We start from the raw sequence: 21371 nt of genomic DNA, 5'->3' as shown, positions 1-21371 counted from the left end.
CCTTAAAAGGGCCCCCGGGGGGATCGCGGTAAAATACTCGGGTCTCCCATAGACTTACATTGGGCTCGTTGTTCTGGCCGAGTACCCGAGTATTCCAATCTGCTCAACCCGAGTAACGAGCACCCGAGCATTTTAGTGCGCTCCCATCACTAATAGTATATATATCTGTCCTTCCATAGTAATATGTATCAACCACTTAAGAAAAACAAGATGTGAAGTCTATACGTGATATCATTATTGCAATACATAAGAAGAAAGATAAATGTCAAATAGTTTCCAGAAGAAGGAGAAGCCCTGAAGAAGAGATGATGAAGTATAAAGAATACATATCCTCAATATTTGGGCTGATATTATCCTGACCAAAGATTTCCTTTTCCTTTTTTGTTTACAATTTTTTATCTAGTATAAAAAACACAATAAAAGCCTCCTGCAAAATGTCCTCCAATTTCCTATCTATAGTCAGTTGACTTAAGCTGACCATTAGATAATGATGGGATAAAAGCCCATTTTGCAGGTCCTACAGATCCTATTCTCTTTAGACTCACATTTGCTCAGCTTGATTGATTGTGTATGTTTTTTTTCAATTGAGTAACTGCAGGATAACCATTTAGGCCTCACTGTCCCTTCAAAACTATTCTGCCTCCACCAGACCTTTCTGGCAGTGGCTCGTATCAAAGCAAGCAAAATAGATTGCATATTAACATAAAAGATGCCTGGGCCTTCTTTCCTCCAACATCTGTCAATCAAACAAATGAAGGACCAGGTTGACATCTGGAAATACCTTTACATGTCCAGTCTGTTCCTCTGTTATTGAGTTCATTGAAATGCAAATGAGTCTAAGGACTATGATAGATCTGAAGTAGCTGATGCACCAGCTCTATTCTCCGCCCAGTGGCACCTCCTCCTGCTTGTCTGAAAGCTTCTACTCTGCATGACTTCAGGCAAAGGAGCTGTCAGCCAAGAAGGATGAGGTGGTGTTGGGCAGGAAATGGAGCAAAAGTGACAAAGGCTTCAGGTTTACAATAATTCTTCACCCCATTTCCATATCAAATGAAACGTTGATTTCTCAGTAACAGAAGAACGGACAAACCATGTAAAGTTATGGCTTCGACTTTGAGCTACATGTGCATGTAAACAGTTTAGCTTGGATGAGATCTACTGACAGATTCATTTTAAGGGCTCATACTCACATGCAAGAAACTCGGACGACTTTCGCACATCAATACCCAGAACTGCCGCCGGCATTCGGATCAGAGCATTCGGCTGCATAGAAATACATGCAACTGAGCACTCTGATCCGAGTGCTGGTAGGGTTGAGCGACTTTTATTTTTATAGGATTGGGTCGGGTTTCACGATACCCGACTTTCTCAAAAGTCGGGTCGAGTGAAATCGGCCGATCCTATAAAAAAGTCGTGGTCGGGGTCGGCCGAAACGCGAAACCCAATGCAGTGCAATGGGATACTATGGTTCCCAGGGTCTGAAGGAGAGGAAACTCTCCTTCAGGCCCTGGGATCCATATTTAAGTGTAAAATAAAGAATTAAAATAAAAAATACTGATATACTCACCCTCTGATGCGCCCTGGTAGTAACCGGCATCTTCCGGTCCTAAGAATGGTGCTTGAAAGACCTTTCGAATGCTTCCCGGCTTGTGATTGGTCGCGGCGGCCCACGTGACCGCTGAGCGACCAATCACAATAAGACGTGACGTAATTCTCAGGTCCTAAATTCCTCATTCTAGGAATTTAGGCCATGAGAAATACGTCACGGCTTGTGATTGGTCACTGAGCTGTCACGTGGGCCGCCTCGACCAATCACAAAGCCGTGACGTCATTTAAGGCCCTTCACGCGCTAATTCTTAAGAAGGAAGGCTGCCGGAAAGAAGCAGGGTGCTTCCGAGGGTGAGTATATACCTAATAGGAATATACTCACCCTCGGCTTCTTTCCGGCAGCCTTCCTTCTTAAGAATTAGCGCGTGAAGGGCCTTAAATGACGTCACGGCTTTGTGATTGGTCGCGGTGGCCCACGTGACCGCTCAGCGACCAATCACAAGCCGTGACGTAATTCTCATGGCCTAAATTCCTAGAATGAGGAATTTAGGACCTGAGAATTACGTCAAGGCTTGTTGTGATTGGCAGCGGTCACGTGGGCCGCCGCGACCAATCACAAGCCGGGAAGCATTCGAAAGGTCTTTCAAGCGCCATTCTTAGGACCGGAAGATGCCGGTTACTACCAGGCTGCGTCGGAGAGGTGAGTATATCAATATTTTTTATTTTAATTCTTTATTTTACACTTAAATGTTGATTCCGATACCGAGTTCCGATATCGCAAACATATCGGAACTCGGTATCGGAATTCCGATACCAGATTCAGAAGATCGCCGACCTCATGGCCGACCCCACACAGGGGTCGGGTCGGGTTTCATGAAACCCGACTTTGCCAAAAGTCGGCGACTTCTGAAAATGGTCGACCTGTTTCGCTCAACCCTAAGTGCCGGTGATTGACGTGCGAGACTCGTCCTAGTTTCTCGCATGTGAATATGAGCCCTTAACGAGACTCCCACTTGTCCTAAATATTTGACCCCATCCTGGTCTGGCTTGTATCTAGTCAATAATATGAGCCAAGAAGCAGCTGATGATTTGTATGGTAGATGTTCCACAGACTCTATTTAACAAATCTTAAAAATGTCTTTTACATTTTCAGAAAAGTCTCATTGGTTCTGAATTGTCACAATTGATTGTGTACATAATAAATGACCTTCATGGACGTCTTGTCTTCACATTAGGCTTCGGAATCTGTTTATTTGCTTTCTCAATGCTGACCTGATCTCGTGACTTCTTAAGCTGTATATGATGGGGTTAAACAATGGGGTAAATGAGGTGTAAAGCAAAGAAAGACCCTTGTTGAGGTTGGCTGAGTAACCACTTGATGGTGCTCCATATACAGAAAGTAAAGAGCCATAGAATATAGAGACCACAAGAAGGTGCGATGTGCACGTGGACAAGGCTTTTTGCCTCCCAGTTTGCCTGGGTCTCTTGAAGATGGTGAAAAATATACAAAGGTATGTTAGACATATAAAAGCAAATGGAAATAATGTAACAGCTACAGCAATGATCAAATCTTCCACTTTTACCATGTAAGTACTTGAACAAGACAATTCCATAAGAGCAACTGTATCACAGAAGAAGTGATCAATGATGTTGGATCTACAGTAATGAAGGCTATAGATTTGTGCAGCTAAACTGATGGACGTCATAGTACCTACAAACCAAGACCAGAACATGAGGTGATACTGAAGCTGAGAGCTCATAATGGAAGTGTAATGTAGAGGGTCACAGATGGCCAAGTACCGATCGTAGGACATCACCGTAAGAATAAAGCATTCAACGGTCTCTGAAACGCAAAAGAAAAAGAGCTGAAAGATGCAGGGACCTAAAGGAATAGATGTCCCTTCCTCCAAAACCACATGCAACATTATAGGTGATATGCATATGGTGACCAGTAGGTCTGTTGCAGCAAGGTGACCAAGGAAGAAGTACATTGGTGAGTGAAGATGTTGGCTGGTTGAAACCAACATGATAATCACACAGTTACTAGCCAAAGACATCATAAAAATCCCTAGAAAAAAGTAAAATATCGGCAACTTGAGGTAACTGAGCTTCTGGAATCCAAGAAGAAGGAATTCTGGGGTTAGAGTCTCATTTTGTAAAAATATGTTCTAAAATAAAGAAGGACAATGTGAGCTATAATACAATGACAAGATTTACAATATGTACAATATTATAAGTATTGTTAATGTTTTGGGATGGTAGGCTTCCATAAGGTGTAATTTTACTGTTTTTTGGCTTTTCTCACGTTGGGTGGACTTATTTTAGAAAAACATGTCAGCTTTAATCTAAAAACAGCATTTTGCCTGCCCAGGAGTCCAGTCATTTCAGTTGAGCTGGGCTACAATACTAAATAAAACATTTGGAGCTATTTCTCGATGAAAGCAGAGATGATTTTATACTCTTACACAACCCTTTAAAATTGAGTACATTTGTTTAATGGTCCTGAAACCTCGGATGGGGAAGATCTAACAATCAATAGTGATGGCCCCGCTCTACGACACATTTCCTATTCGAACACCGACTAGATTATGTACTGCTTTTTGTCGAAGCACTAAAAAAAAGAGATGTCGTGAAAGGATCACTTAGCTGGCATTTGAAGGGGAAGCATTTGACGGGAGAAATAGCACCTATTACCTAAGATTTATCAGGCTCCTGTTCACAAGTCATGCTTTTTGTCACTACTAGAGCTAAGTATTTATGGTGGATCTGTCATATTATTGACTGGCAGTTTCCAATTTTAGCTAAGCCCTAATGATCATTGCACTATTTTGGCTGAATAACCAATGGAGATCTGGAGTAACTTTATTTTTATTAAAAATAATATTTTTTTAAGCATCACTTCCAGGGGGCGGCACATGTAAAAAAGGGGATACATACATATCATATAAAGTGGGGAAAATTAGTATTTTATACACTGCCAATTTTGCAAGTTTTACCACCTACAAAGAATCAAGATGTTTGTAATTTTTATCACAGATACACTTCACCTGTGAAAGACAGAATCAAAAATAAAAACCATAAAATCACATTGTATGATATTGCATCATTAATTTGCATGAAATAAGGATTTGATACAATAGAAAAACACAATTTATTATTTGGTCCAGAATCCTTTGTTTGCAATTACAGAGGTCAGACGTTTCCTGTAGTTCTTAACCAAGTTTGCACACACTGCAGCAGGGATTTTGGCCCCCTCCTCCATACAAATCTTCTCCAGATCTTTCAGGTTTCAGGGCTGTCATTGGGCAACATTGAGTTTCAGCTCCTCCAAAGATTTTCTATTTGATTCAGGCTTGGAGACTGGCTAGGCCATTCCAGGACCTTGAAATACTTCCTATGGAGCCACTACTTAGTTGTCTTGGCTGTGGGTTTCTGGTCATTGTCAGGCTGGAAGGCCCAGCCACAATCCATCTTCAATGCTTTTACTGAGGGACGGAGGTTGCTGGCCAAAATCTCACTATATGTGACCCCATTAATCCTCCATTCAATACGGTGCAGTTGTACTGGTCCCTTTTCAGAAAAGCACCCCCAAAATATGATGTTTCCTCCACCATGCTTCATGGTTAAGATGGTGTTCTTGGAGTTGTACTTATCGTTCTTCTCTGTCAACTCACTGCGAGTGGAGTTGATACTAAAAATTTCTATTTTGGTCTTAACTGATCACATGTCCTTCTGCTATGCCTCCTTTGGATCACCAATATGGTCATTGTGAACTTTAAATGGGCCTGGATATGTGATGGCATGAGCAGAGGGAACTTACGTGTCCTACAGGATTTAAATCCACGATGGCATAATGTATTACTAATAGTAATATTTAAGACTGTGGTCCCAGGTCTCTTCAGGTCATTGAGCAGATCGTCCTGTGTAGTTCTGGGCTGATTTCTGACTTTTCCCATGAGGCTAGATCTTGCTTGGAGCCCCAGACTGAGGAATGTTGACAAACATCTTGTGTTTCTTCCATTCTCTAATAATTGCACCAACAATTATTACCTTCTCCCAAAGCTGTTTTGCTGCAGTCCTGTAGCCCATCCCAACCTTATGCAGGTCTACAAATATGTCCCCGGTGTCCTTAGACAGCTTTTTGGTCTTGGCCTTGGTGGAGAGGTTGGAGTGTGATTGAGCAAGCAAAGATGTGTCTTTTACACAGGTAACAAGTTCAAACAGGTGCAATTAATACAGGTAATGAGTGCAGACAAGGGGGCATCTTAAAGAACAACTGTGAGACCCAGAATTCTTGCTGGATAGTTGGTGATTAAATACTTATTTCATGCAATAAAATGCAATTTAAATCATACAATGTGATTTTCTGTTTTTTATTTTTAAATTCTTTGACTCTCAGTTGAAGTGTTCCTATGATAAATATCACAGACATTTCCATTATTTGTAGGTGGGAACACTTGCAAAGTCGGCAGTGTATCAAATACTTATTTTTTCCACTGTATATGAAAAATTGTAATTAAACGGACTATCAGACAGATACAAAGGGGTGAGGACCCTTCGCTCATCAGGCTAAAATCTACAGGGTATTGAGGAAAGAGATTATAGGCCAGGGAGCAAGGAAGGGAGGCAGTGGCTCCAGTGGCAATGAGGTGGCAGTGGGGTAATGGCAGGCTGTAGATGTTTTTGAGTAGATGAACTTACATGTTCCATTTGATGGTTCCAAATGTGTTGAATAATCAGGCATATTGAAGCATTATGAAATCTTGGAAGCAGTGGGGTCAGAAATGTGGAAATCACAGGACAGATTGATATTTTGTGAGGACCAGAGATTGTGTGTGGAGGTATTCGGAGATTAGTTTGGCGATATGTGGAGAAGACAGATTATAGATGGCTATGAATCACAGTGTTACCAGTTTAACTAGATTTTCTGGGAGAGTGGAAGCCAATATAGGCATTTGCAGAGAGAAGAAGCAGTGGAGTAAGGAGATACTTGAATTACTCCAGCAGTAGAGCTAAGGATGGACTGGAAAATATTGATAGTTCAATTTTGTTCAACTGAATTTTAGAAAACTTCATGAGAAGATAGCTGAGAGGCACTCTGAGATTCTGGACAGCAGTAAGGTGATGTCTTAACCAGAGAGGTAGATATGAGTGTCTTCAGCATATGGGTGATACTGGAAGCCATGGGACTTTAGGAGTTGTCTTAGGTCCCAGTTATAGATTTTGGGTATTGTGAGAATGAATGACACTAAATGTGCGGTTAGTAATATCCAGGAGAGGTCTGTGATACCAAAGGAAGAGAAGATCTGTAGTAGGTGGGAGTGATTGACTGTGCCAAAGACAGAAGACAGATCTACAAGGAGTATAGAGAATTGTCTGGTAGCATTGATGGTAAGTTGTTGAATGTAGAGGTCAAGTCAAGTTACGGTTTCTTCAGGATAGGTATGACTGTTGCATGCCGGAAAGCAGAAGGGAAGGAACCAGAGCTTAATGATAGGTTTGAGAGATGTTTTAGGGCTGGAATAAGCATGGTGGTGAGATTGGGAAGGAGGTGGGATGGTGTCGTTTATCAGTTTTTCTTCAGTGATAGTGGAAAAGAAGGTTATGGGGGAAGGGCAGTGTTCTGCTATATGGAGGGTTGTGGTGACAGTACATGAAAGCTTTGTTTGATGTGGTCAATCTTGTTTTTGAAATGTGGGAAAAGTCTTCTGCAGAGATGAATGAGGTTGGAGAGGACAGGAGTGGATGAAAAAGGGAGCTAAAAGTCTGAAATAACTATTTAGGATCGTGAAATAGAGAAGATAAGAAAACTAATAAAACTAATGACACTGTGAACTGATCTTATTTATATATGTAAAACATATTCAATAAGGTCAGAGTCTAGAAAGGTGACTGCAGCTTCATCCAGAGGTCCAAGAAAAGAAGATGCAAGGTACCTGCATTATTTCAGCTTCAAATACACTCCTTAAAAATCCAAGTAAAATCTTTTCCAATAAAGGGACAAAATAACATAATCATAGACGTCTGATGTTTCCGATATTCATGGGGACTTATATATAATTATGCTTGAGCCGATTCTGTTTTTATAGACACTTCCTAATAACTGTAGAGAGTAAGAGACATCCTAAAATTCCCAGAGCTAATTAAAAGGATGAAAAGAAAACATGAATTATTCTGTTAGTCTTCACAGAACATGAAACTTAATTGTATGGCCATACAATCCCATCCACGAGTCCAGTACCGCCTGCAAGAAAGACAGTCTTGCTTTACCTCTCTGAGAACATGTTGATTCTGCAGACTTTGCACTCCAGTTTTTATAGAGGAAATCTCAAAAATATTTTAGGACCCTGGCCATATTTTTCGTAGTACATGAAATCAAATTCTGCACAATTGCCTCAAACATGACTTGGAGCAATAATGTCCCGTGGTCTACCTTCATCATGGACTGGTGGCTGATAGCAGAGGACTGGTAAACATATTCCCACTTCTCAATCTGGTACAGTTTCTCTAGCAAATGACCTTCATTTAAGAGACAGAAAGACAGATGAAAAAAGAATTCTCTATGGCTTGTTCTAGTCCTCAGTTGAGATGAGCGAGCCCTAAAATGTTCGGATGCTCGTTACTCGAACCATGCAATTCCTAATACTCGGATGCGCATTTCAAGTAACGAATAGTGATGCGCGAACGTGCTCGCCACTACACGGTACCCGCCCGAGGATTACTATGCTCGGTGTATTCTGCGAGCACCGAGTAAATCTGGGATTATTCAGCAGGAGCTCGGATCTCCGACCTGCAATTCATGCGCTCTTAAGAGACCCAATGACCCTGCAGGGATTGTCTGCCATGCTCTGTAATGCCGCAGCCATCTTTTTTGTGGTATTACAGTGATTGGCTGACAGCAAAGTGTCATCAGGTCTATAAGAGACTGGACACCGCCCTGCTCGCCGCATTCTGCTCCAGACTTAGCTAGTGTAGGGAGAGCTGCTGCTCAGATAGGGTCAGATAAGGTGTAGGTCTGCAACTGTTCAGTCTACAACTCCTGAGAAACCAACAGTCCTTTTTAGGGCTAATTTGTGGGTCCCGATATTGAAGCACTAGGTATGCAGGGCACAGCATATCGATATCAGTGCAAGGCCTGCAGGCAATGTATGTGCATCCATTGCTCCCACTGCATTCTTCCCAAAGCTCCATAACTTGAACGTCAACTTGAAGTGGGGAAAGATGAGATCACATGTAGAGCTGCCAAAAGATTTGACCAGCCCAGATCACATGAAGGCGATGGTGGGAAAGTGTCACAAGAGGTGGACAATGATGAGACACGATTGCCAGGAAGTCAGGAGGAGGAGCAGGGTGCGGATGTGGAAGATGAGGTGGTGGATGACATAGTGACTGACCCAACCTGGCAGGAGGACATGCATAGCGAGCACAGTAGCAGAAATGGGGAAGGCAGCATTTCCCCCCAACAGGCAGGAAGAAGCAGTGTGGTGGCCACAGACAGAAGGTGTGCATCCGTTTCCCTTAACACCAACATGAGTGAAGTTGCCATTCCACCTGTGAGATCTTCCCGAGTCTGGCTAGTTTTTAAAGACTCTGCTGATAACCCCAAACAGGCCATTTGCAGCACCTGCCATGCCCGAATCAGCAGGGCTAGCAAAACTACCAGCCTGACCACCACCAGCATGATCAGACACATGCAAGCAAAGCACCCGACTTTGTGGGCTGAACACCCCGGCTCCAGGACCACTGCCTGCTGGCCACACCACTGCTTCTTCCACTGTTTTGCTAAGAAGCCAATCCCCAGTACGCCGTGCATGTGAAGATGCGTATAGCCCTGCACCTGTTGTGGCCCACAGTCAAGCAGCACCATCAGCAGGCGCATCCACATCCTTGTCCCAGCCCAGCCTTCATTTGTCTATAAACCAGTCTTTGGAACGCAAGCAGAAATACCCCGCCAACGCCCCACAGGCCACAATCCTCAATTCTAATATTTCTCTTCTGCTTGTGCTAGAAATGCTGTCTTTTAGGCTTGTAGAGACGGAAGCTTTCCGCAACCTGATGTCGGCGGCCATCCCAAGGTACTTGGTCCCCAGTCGCCACTATTTCTCCCGAAGTGCCGTACCGGCATTATACCAGCATTGGTTTCACAACATTACCCGTGCCCTCAACAATGCTGTTACCGGGAAAATCCACCTAACCTTGGACATGTTGACTAGTGCTTGTGGGCAGGGATGGTACATCTCAATGATGGCACACTGGGTTAACATAGTGGAAGCTGGGACCCAGTCTTACCTTGGGATGGAACACATGCTCCCCACGCCGTGGATCGCTGGCCCTACGTCAATCAGGGATGCCCACACAGTCTACAGCTCCTGCACCTCCACCTCCTCCTCCTCTTCATCCTCCATGTCTGAAATCAACAGATCAGTCAGAAGCTGGAAGCACTGCAGCACTGCCTCAGCTGTTATGAACTATACTTTTTGGCTCCCTCTTGTGGTCACTAGCGGTATGGCTCTTGGATACTCTTTCCCCAGGTTGATAGTCACCTGGTTCGTTAAGACTCTGGGTGTTTCTATTTAAACTTCCTGGAGTCTTAGTCCATTGCCTGGCATCAGTGTAATCAGTCCTTGTCTGGTTGCTCTTGTCTACTGGTCCTGATTTTTGCAACATAAGCTAAGTCCTGCTTTCTTGTTTTTTGTTTATTTGTATTATTCTGTTTTTTGTCCAGCTTGTTCATAATGTGATTCCTGATTTTGCTGGAAGCTCTAAGGGGGCTGATATTCTCCCCCCATACCGTTAGTCGGTACGGGGGTTCTTGGATATTCAGCGTGGATATTTTTGTAGGGTTTTTCGCTGACCACATAAGTCCGCTTTCTATATATCTGCTATTATTTAGTGGGCCTCTCTTTGCTGAATCTAGTTCATACTTACGTTTGTCCTTTCCTCTTACCTCACCGTTATTATTTGTTGGGGGCCTGTATCTACTTTGGGGTACCTTTCTCTGGAGGCAAGTGAGGTCTGTATTTTCTCTGAAAGGGTTAGTTAGATCTCCGGCTGGCGCGAGACGTCTAGAACCAACGTAGGTACGTTCCCCGGCTGCTATTAGTTGTGGGCTAGGATCAGGTATGTGGTCAGCTCAGTTACCACCTCCCTAAGAGCTAGTTTTTATGTTTGCAGACTTTGCTGAAGACCCTGAGATCCTCTGCCATTAGGATCACAACAGTATGCCAGGACAGTGAATAGTTAATGCATTGCAGAAGTGGGATTAAAAGAAAAGAAGTTCTGAGTTTTTTTTTTTTTCTTCCTTCCCCTTTATCTCTGAATGGCTTGAAACTCTGCTGCAGACATGAATGTGCAAACTCTAATTACTAGTGTGGATCAGCTTGCTGCTCGTGTGCAGGGCATTCAGGATTTTGTTACTAGCAGTCCTATGTCAGAGCCTAAGATATCTATTCCTGAGCTGTTCTCTGGAGATCGATTTAAATTTAGGAATTTTAGGAATAATTGTAAATTGTTTCTATCTTTGAGACCTCGTTCGTCTGGAGACAGCTCAGCAAGTTAAAATTGTTATCTCCTTCTTGCGGGGCGACCCTCAGGATTGGGCTTTCTCATTGGCGCCAGGAGATCCGGCATTGGCGAATATTGATGCGTTTTTTCTGGCACTCGGATTGCTTTATGAGGAGCCCAATCTTGAAATTCAGGCAGAGAAGGCTTTGCTGGCTATTTCTCAGGGCCAGGATGAGGCCGAAGTGTATTGCCAAAAATTTCGGAAATGGTCCGTGCTTACTCAGTGGAATGAGTGTGCTCTGGCCGCAAATTTCAGAAATGGCCTTTCTGAAACCATTAAGAATGTGATGGTTGGCTTTCCCATTCCTACAAGTCTGAATGATTCTATGATGCTGGCCATTCAGATTGATCGGCGTTTGCGGGAGCGCAACTCCGCTAATCCTTTGGCGGTGTTGTCTGAACAGACGCCTGATTTAATGCAATGTGATAGAAGTCAGACTAGAACTGAACGGCAAAATCATAGACGTCAGAATGGGTTGTGTTTTTACTGTGGTGATTCTACACATGTTATATCAGCATGCTCTAAACGCCTAACAAAATTTGTTAGTACTGTCGCCGTTGGTAACTTGCAGCCTAAATGTATTTTGTCTGTGACTTTAATTTGCTCATTGTCTTCCTACCCTGTTATGGCGTTTGTGGATTCAGGCGCTGCCCTGAGTCTTATGGACTTGTCGTTTGCCAGGCGCTGTGGTTTTGTCCTGGAGCCTTTAGAAAATCCTATTCCCCTTAGAGGAATTGATGCTACGCCATTGGCGGAGAATAAACCGCAGTATTGGACACAAGTGACCATGTGCATGACTCCTGAACATCGGGAGGTGATTCGTTTTCTTGTTCTGCATAAGATGCATGATTTGGTCGTTTTGGGTCTGCCATGGTTACAGGCTCATAATCCTGTTCTGGATTGGAGGGCTATGTCTGCGTCAAGTTGGGGTTGTCAGGGAATTCATTGCGATTCCCCGTCGGTGTCTATTGCTTCCTCCACTCCTTCAGAAGTTCCTGAGTATTTGCTTGACTATCAGGATGTGTTCAGTGAGTCCAGGTCCAGCGCTCTTCCTCCTCATAGGGACTGTGACTGCGCTATAGATTTGATTCCTGGTAGTAAGTTTCCTAAGGGACGATTATTTAATCTGTCGGTACCTGAGCATGCCGCGATGCGTTCTTATATAAAGGAGTCTTTGGAGAAAGGACATATTCGTCCATCCTCTTCCCCTCTTGGTGCGGGATTCTTTTTTGTGGCCAAGAAAGACGGATCTTTGAGACCTTGTATAGACTATCGGCTTCTGAATAAAATCACGGTTAAATTTCAATACCCTCTGCCACTATTGTCGGACTTGTTTGCTCAGATTAAGGGTGCCTGTTGGTTCACCAAGATAGATCTTCGTGGTGCGTACAACCTTGTGCGCATTAGGCAGGGAGATGAATGGAAAACTGCATTTAATACGCCCGAAGGTCATTTTGAGTACTTGGTGATGCCTTTTGGGCTCTCTAATGCTCCTTCAGTGTTTCAATCCTTTATGCATGACATCTTCCGGAAGTATCTAGATAAATTTGTGATTGTTTATCTGGATGACATTTTAGTTTTTTCTGATGATTGGGATTCTCATGTAAAGCAGGTCAGTATGGTGTTTCAGGTTTTGCGTGATAATGCTTTGTTTGTGAAGGGCTCAAAGTGTCTCTTTGGAGTGCAGAAGGTTTCCTTTTTGGGTTTTATTTTTTCCCCTTCTGCTGTGGAGATGGACCCAGTCAAGGTCTGAGCTATTCATGATTGGACTCAACCCACGTCTGTTAAGAGTCTTCAGAAGTTTTTGGGTTTTGCTAATTTCTACCGTCGTTTTATTGCTAACTTTTCTAGCGTTGTTAAACCTCTGACGGATATGACCAAGAAAGGTTCTGATGTCGCTAATTGGGCTCCTGTGGCCATTGAGGCCTTCCGGGAGCTGAAGCGCCGGTTTACTTCGGCGCCTGTTTTGTGCCAGCCTGATGTCTCTCTTCCCTTTCAGGTTGAAGTGGATGCTTCTGAGATCGGTGCAGGAGCTGTTTTGTTGCAGAGAGGCTCTGGTTGCTCTGTGATGAAGCCATGTGCTTTCTTTTCCAGGAAGTTTTCGCCGGCTGAGCGGAACTATGATGTTGGTAATCGGGAGTTGTTGGCCATGAAGTGGGCATTTGAGGAGTGGCGTCATTGGCTCGAGGGAGCTAAGCATCGTGTGGTGGTCTTGACTGATCACAAAAATCTGATGTATCTCGAGTCAGCTAAACGCCTGAATCCTAGACAGGCTCGTTGGTCATTGTTTTTCTCCCTTTTTTACTTTGTGGTCTCATACCTGCCTGGTTTGAAAAATGTGAAGGCTGATGCTCTCTCTAGGAGCTTTGTGCCTGACTCTCCTGGAGTCTCAGAGCCGGCTGGTATTCTTAAAGAGGGAGTGATTTTGTCGGCCATTTCTCCTGATTTGCGACTTGTGTTGCAGAGATTTCAGGCTGGTACACCTGACTCTTGTCCACCTGATAGACTGTTTGTTCCTGATAAATGGACCAGCAGAGTTATTTCCGAGGTTCATTCCTCGGTGTTGGCAGGGCATCCTGGGATTTTTGGTACCAGAGATTTGGTGGCTAGGTCCTTTTGGTGGCCTTCCTTGTCACGGGATGTGCGTTCTTTTGTGCAGTCCTGTGGGACTTGTGCTCGGGCTAAGCCTTGCTGTTCTCGTGCCAGCGGGTTGCTTTTGCCCTTGCCCGTCCCGAAGAGGCCTTGGACACACATTTCCATGGATTTCATTTCAGATCTCCCGGTGTCTCAGGGAATGTCTGTCATCTGGGTGGTGTGTGATCGTTTTTCCAAGATGGTCCATTTGGTGCCCTTGCCTAAGTTGCCTTCCTCTTCCGATCTGGTTCCTTTGTTTTTTCAGAATGTGGTTCGTTTACACGGCATTCCTGAGAATATCGTGTCTGACAGAGGATCCCAGTTTGTGTCCAGATTCTGGCGATCTTTTTGTGCTAAGATGGGCATTGATCTGTCGTTCTCGTCTGCCTTTCATCCTCAGACTAATGGCCAAACGGAGCGAACTAATCAGACGCTGGAGGCTTATTTGAGATGTTTTGTTTCTGCGGATCAGGATGATTGGGTGACTTTCTTGCCATTGGCTGAGTTTGCCCTCAATAATCGGGCTAGTTCTGCTACTTTGGTTTTGCCATTTTTCTGCAACTCTGGTTTTCATCCTCATTTCTCCTCGGGTCATGTTGAGCCTTCTGACTGTCCTGGGGTGGATTCCGTGGTTGATAGGTTGCAGCGGACTTGGAATCATGTGGTGGACAACTTGAAGTTGTCACAGGAGAAGGCTCAGCGTTTTGCCAACCGCCGCCGCGGTGTGGGTCCCCGACTTCGTGTTGGGGATTTGGTTTGGTTGTCTTCTCGGTTTGTCCCTCTGAAGGTTTCCTCTCCTAAGTTTAAGCCTCGCTTTATTGGTCCTTATAGAATTTTGGAGGTCCTTAATCCGGTGTCTTTTCGTTTGGATCTTCCTGTGTCGTTTGCCATTCACAATGTGTTCCATAGGTCTTTGTTGCGGCGGTACATTGTGCCTGTGGTTCCTGCTGTTGACCCTCCTGCTCCGGTCTTGGTTGAGGGCAAGTTGGAGTATGTGGTGGAGAAGATCTTAGATTCTCGTCTCTCTAGACGGAGGCTTCAGTATCTGGTCAAATGGAAGGGCTATGGTCAGGAGGATAATTCCTGGGTGGTCGCCTCTGATGTTCATGCGGCCGATTTGGTTCGTGCCTTTCACGCTGCCCATCCTGATCGCCCTGGTGGTCGTAGTGAGGGTTCGGTGACCCCTCCTTAAAGGGGGGGTACTGTTATGAACTATACTTTTTGGCTCCCTCTTGTGGTCACTAGCGGTATGGCTCTTGGATACTCTTTCCCCAGGTTGGTAGTCACCTGGTTCGTTAAGACTCTGGGTGTTTCTATTTAAACTTCCTGGAGTCTTAGTCCATTGCCTGGCATCAGTGTAATCAGTCCTTGTCTGGTTGCTCTAGTCTACTGGTCCTGATTTTTGCAACATAAGCTAAGTCCTGCTTTCTTGTTTTTTGTTTATTTGTATTATTCTGTTTTTTGTCCAGCTTGTTCATAATGTGATTCCTGATTTTGCTGGAAGCTCTAAGGGGGCTGATATTCTCCCCCCATACCGTTAGTCGGTACGGGGGTTCTTGGATATTCAGCGTGGATATTTTTGTAGGGTTTTTCGCTGACCACATAAGTCCGCTTTCTATATTTCTGCTATTATTTAGTGGGCCTCTCTTTGCTGAATCTAGTTCATACTTACGTTTGTCCTTTCCTCTTACCTCACCGTTATTATTTGTTGGGGGCCTGTATCTACTTTGGGGTACCTTTCTCTGGAGGCAAGTGAGGTCTGTATTTTCTCTGAAAGGGTTAGTTAGATCTCCGGCTGGCGCGAGACGTCTAGAACCAACGTAGGTACGTTCCCCGGCTGCTATTAGTTGTGTGCTAGGATCAGGTATGTGGTCAGCTCAGTTACCACCTCCCTAAGAGCTAGTTTTTATGTTTGCAGACTTTGCTGAAGACCCTGAGATCCTCTGCCATTAGGATCACAACACTCAGCCAAGCGGCAACAGTCTGTGCTGAAGCTAATCGGCATAGGTGACAAACCACACAATGCAGAAGAGTTGTGGACAGCGCTGAAAGAGCAATCAGATGCTTGGATGACACCGCTGAACCTACTGCCAGGCATGGTCGTGTGTGACAATGGCCGAAACCTGGTGGCGGCTCTGAGGCAAGGTGAGCTCACACACGTACCTTGCTTGGCCCATGTGCTTAACCTCATGGTTCAACATTTTCCGAAAAACTGCCCAGAGCTGCCGGATCTGCTAGTGAAAGTGTGCCATCTGTCTGCCCATTTTAGAAAATCAGCCACAGCTTCAGCCACCCTTGCCATGCTTCAGCAGCATTTTCAGCTTCCAGCTCACCGACTGATGTCCTCACGCGCTGGAACTCTATGCTGCTTTTGTTGGAAAGGATTTGTGAGCAGAGGAGGGCTGTTGTTGACTACCAACATCAACAAGGCCATCAAATTTCATGTCAGATTGAACACATAAGACCTCAGGAGTGGATATGTATGTCAGACATATGCAATATCCTCAAAAAACTTTGAGGACTGCACCAAGATGGTGAGCGGCGATGACACCATAATTAGCATCACCATCCCACTTCTCAGCATTCTGAAAAACTCTCTAGTCACAATCAAAGAGGATGCATTGCAGGTGAAGCACGAGGACATGGAGAACAGAAACATACAGGGGGATTACACTCTGCCCAGCCTCATGTCTTCTCAACTTGGATTGGTAGGCAATGGGGAGGAGGAGGAAGAAGTACTGGAGCTACTTTCATGCGCTATAGACGGTACTACAAACACATCTGTATTAGCTTCTGTTCAGCGGGGATGACCTGAGGACAGGGAGGAGGAGGAAGAGGAGGACAGCATGGTCAGTCATCCTGTTGGTGAGGACACGGAAGTCTTGCCTGTTTGCAGTCTGGCACGCATGGCTGACTTTATGTTGCGCTGCATTTCACGTGACCCTCGGATTATCAAAATTTTGAGTAACACTCATTACTGGTTGGTGACACTTCTAGACCCACGCTACAAGGAGAACTTTCAATCTCTTCTGCCTGAGGCAGAGAGGTGTGCTAAAATGTTGCAGTACCAAAGGGCCCTTGTAGCGGAATTACTTAGAAAATTCCCATGTGAGAATGCTGGAAGCAGATATCAGAGTTTTTTCTACAACCAAGGATTCCAAGCGAGAGAGACAGAAATACAATCCAGCTCAGGCAGGGGAACCATGGCAAACCTCTGGGACAGTTTTCCAGACCATCCCATCATGGCAGCACAGAGGCAAGGGGTGCAGTCACAAGAAGTGCAATGTTTGCGAAGATGGTGAGGGAGTACCTTGCAGATCATACAAACGTCCTCCGTGATTCCGCTGTGCCTTTTAATTATTGGGTATCCAAGCAGGACACATGGCATGACATGGCTCTCTACGCCTTAGAGGTCCTGGCCTGCCCTGCTGATAGCGTTCTGTCACAGGGTTTTTTTAGTGCCGCTGGTGGAATTATAACAGATAAGCACATCCGCCTGTTAACTGAAAATGCTGACAGGTTGACTCTTATCAAAATAAACAAAGCCTGGATTGGGAAAGACTTCTTTACTCCACCAATTAAAACCAGCAAAACATAACCTCAAATACATTCTCTGTTTTGGGGAGGTGTATTCTCATGCACGTCTTCACAACCACACATGGGTATACTCTTCCAGATTTGGTCTGTTTGTTTCTATCCTCCTCCTTATCCTCATCCTCCTCATCCAGAAGCATTATATCACCAGGGTGAACGTGGTCTATGCGGTGCATTTTGGCCAACGGTGCTGTGATGGCACTCTTATTTTTTTTTAAAAAAAGGATTTTACATTGGGGAATTGGGCATGACGTTACATTGGGCCTACTTCTTAAGTCTGTCTCCTGCAATGTGTCCTTTAACTGCCGCTAGATGACCAGGGTGCATGTGCTCAGTACTGTTATAGGCCAGTGATTTTTGGGCACGGGGGCTGTGATGGCACTATATTTTTAAGTCCAAAAAGGACAACACTTTAGTGAATTGGGCATGACATTTCTTTGGGCCTACTTCTTAACTCAGTCTCCTGCAATCTGTCCTGTACCTTCCACTAGATCACCAGGGTGAACGTGCTCTGTACGGTGCATTTTGGCCAAAGCGGCTGTAATAGCACTATTTTAATCAGTCCAAGAAGGACACCACATTGAGGAATTGGGCATGGCATTCTATTGGGCCTATTTCTTAACTCGGTCTCCTGCAATCTGTCCTGTACCTGCCACTAGATCACCAGGGTGAACGTGCTCTGTACTGTTATAGGCCAGTGAAGTTTGGTCAAGGGGGGCTGTAATGGTACTAGTCTATTTTTACAAAAGGTACCCCCCACTGGTGAAACCACATCCTTGTTGGCAAACACTTCATAATCATAACATTTGTGTACCTTAAAGAGCTCACTTGAAAAGTTCCTTTTTGTGTTGCCTGGTTACTAACATTGGACACAATACATTTCATATAAATTTGATGACGCAATGCTGTTACTTTGCCTCAGTAGTTCATTAAAAATATAGCTTTGTCCACTATATTTGTTTCTCTCCTTGTGAGCCTTAACTTTGTCTGCCTCAAATGTACAAATAGAGAATATACAAATGGTGATTTGAATACAAGATTGAAAAACTGTATACCGAATGCATTCAGACAATCACATAGCTGCATTTCTTGTAAAACATTTACTGATGTGTGTCACGGGAAGACTAGGTGGGCAAGAGCTAATAACCCGGACCCCTGCAATTTCCCTCAGACTAGGGAAATCCTGACTGACCCTCTACCTAGAGTTTACACTGATGGTGTGCATGTCTAGGCCTCGACCCTCACCCTGTCTCCTGTTTCAACCCTAGGCTGAAACCACCGCCCACCACTCAGTGAAAAGATAATACACCAATACCCACAGTTAGCACAGACAAGGATAATCGAAAATATACACCACGCCGCAGTCACTCAGGAATACACTATAAATGTGCAGGGCAAAATAAATACAAATATAGGAAGGAGTAAATAAGACAAAGGGAAATACACCACCAGATACGATACTCCAACTCCTAGCTCACCACTCCAGACCGAGATAACCAAGAACTAGACAGAAGCTATAATCGGCGACGCCCAATGTTCAGAAGAACTATTTAAAGGCAGTAGGCGTGGCCCAGCTTCCAATCCGAGCACCAGCTAAATTAACCCCGAACCAGCTAGATAAAATCTAGCCGACACCACTGAGCACATAGTGGACAAAAGCGGAATTACCGCTGTCTGTCGAACGCCCTGGTTTGAACAGCGTCCAACATGACAATGTGACAGACAATGCTCATAGTGACACAATCTTGATAAATGTTTGTTTATTCACTTCACAATCAGTTCTACGCCTCTATATGTTTGCTGTTTGTCATTGTAAAACATTAAGGTTTTAAACTATGTCGGTGGTGGTTTGATCTAAATCCTTGTGGCTTTTATTTTCTAGAGGTTTATGGCCCCTCGTCTGATGGCTCCATGATATCTCAGTTTCATCCAACCTTGAAAAGTGGCCACTTGAAGGTCTGGGTGAAACTAGAGTTACTACATAGTGTTATTCACTAGTGTTGAGCATTCCGATACCGCAAGTATACTTGAGAATTCCGATACCGAGTTCTGATACTTTTGTGGTATCGGAAATCGGAATCGGAAGTTCCCAGTGTATGGTTCCCAGGGTCTGGAGGAGAGGAGACTCTCCTTCAGGCCCTGGGATCCATATTCATGTAAAAAATAAAGAATTAAAATAAAAAATATGGATATACTCACCCGTCCTGAGGCCTCTGGACCTTACCGATTGTAACCGGCAGCCTCCGTTCCTAAGAATGAGCAGTTTAAGACCTTCGATGACGTCGCGGCTTGTGATTGGTCACGTGAGCGGTCACATGAGTGGCACGCGACCAATCGCAAGCCGCAACTTCATCGAAGGTCCTAAACTGCTCATTCTTAGGAACGGAGGCTGCCGGTTACAATCGGTAAGGTCCAGGGGCCTCCGGACGGGTGAGTATATCCATATTTTTTATTTTAATTCTTTATTTTTAACATGAATATGGATCCCAGGGCCTGAAGGAGAGTTTCCTCTCCTTCAGATCCTGGGAACCATCCAGGATACCTTCCGATATTTGAGTCCCATTGACTTGTATTGGTATCGGGTATCGGTATCGGCGATATCTGATATTTTTCGGGTATCGGCCGATACTATCCGATACCGATACTTTCAAGTATCGGAAGGTATCACTCAACACTATTATTCACTATATAAGACCAGAGAAACATGGCTAAGACAGATGCCAAATCTGGGGTACCTGTACATGTACAGTGTGCTGATACCTGCATAATTGGGGACACCCATGCAGTGTAAGTAATCTCCCAGGGGTTCTCTGTCTCTGTGTTGCTTCTCTGATATTCCAGACGGATGATGTTTAAAAGCCTCTTGGTGATGATCTAACTATACTATATGTAGTTAATCTTCATACATATGTAATCACTATATTTATTTAATCCTTATATGTACTTATTAACCTGTGTATGTTAACACATACAAATGTGTACGCACTCACACTATTCAATAATACTATTCCTTGAATTTTGTAGTTTGCAATAAAATTGCCTTGCATTGCAAGTATTAGCCTTTTTTAAAGCCATATCTGAACCTTAGTGTTAAAAAAATGTCAAATAATATTGCCAAATTCTCCTGTAAATAATTGTGCAAAGAGGGAACCATCATACCATTAAAAAATATGAAAAGAAAAAAGGAATGTACTCAGCTTACCGGTCTTAGATGAAATCCCCAGACCTGCCAATGCCCAGCACGGTTCGGGGTGAACTGTTGTGAACACTGTGTGAGTTCTCCGTTTACTGTTTTGAACACTGTGTGAGTTCTCCGTTTTTTGTCTCCCTCTAGTGGCCTTTTTGTTATACTGCGGTTGTGGCTGGAATCAGCTGTCTCGTCACTTGCTTGTCAGGTTGGCTATTTAAGCTCACCTGAACCATTATTCCTTGCCTGCTGTCAGTGTATTCAGTGCTTTTCTGAACTCTCCTGGCTTCACTAGTTCCTGCCTCGTCTTGAGAAGCTAAGTTTTCCTGCTAGTTTTTGCTCATCTTAGATTGAAAATGTTCCTCTGTATATGATGAGTTTTTGTCCAGCTTGCTAATATGTGATTCTCTGTTTGCTGGTAGCTCTGGGATTGCAGTGTTGCTCCCCCCACATCGTTAGTTGGTGCGGGGGTTCTTGCAATCTCTGCGTGGATATTTTTAGGGTTTTCTACTGACCGCTCAGACTCTTGCTATCCTCTGTGTATCTAGTGATTAGCAGGCCTCCTTTGCTGAATCTAATTTCATCTCTGCGTTTTGTATTTTCTCCTGAACTCACCGTTATTATTTGTGGGGGGCTTCTTTATCTTTGGGGGTTACTTCTCTGAGGCAAGTGAGGCTTTTGCTCTCTCTTTAGGGGTAGTCAGTTTCTCAGGCCGTGAAGAGATGTCTAGGATTTCAGGTAACGTTCCACGGCTACTTATAGTGTGTGCGGTTAGGATCAGGTTTGCGGTTAGTCCAGTTCCCACATCCCAGAGCTGGTCCTGTATGTTACTTAGCTGGTCAG

The sequence above is a fragment of the Ranitomeya variabilis genome, chromosome 5 (genome assembly GCF_051348905.1).
Source record: "Ranitomeya variabilis isolate aRanVar5 chromosome 5, aRanVar5.hap1, whole genome shotgun sequence".
Taxonomy (NCBI): domain Eukaryota; kingdom Metazoa; phylum Chordata; class Amphibia; order Anura; family Dendrobatidae; genus Ranitomeya; species Ranitomeya variabilis.
Note: the sequence above shows the minus strand (reverse complement) of the source record.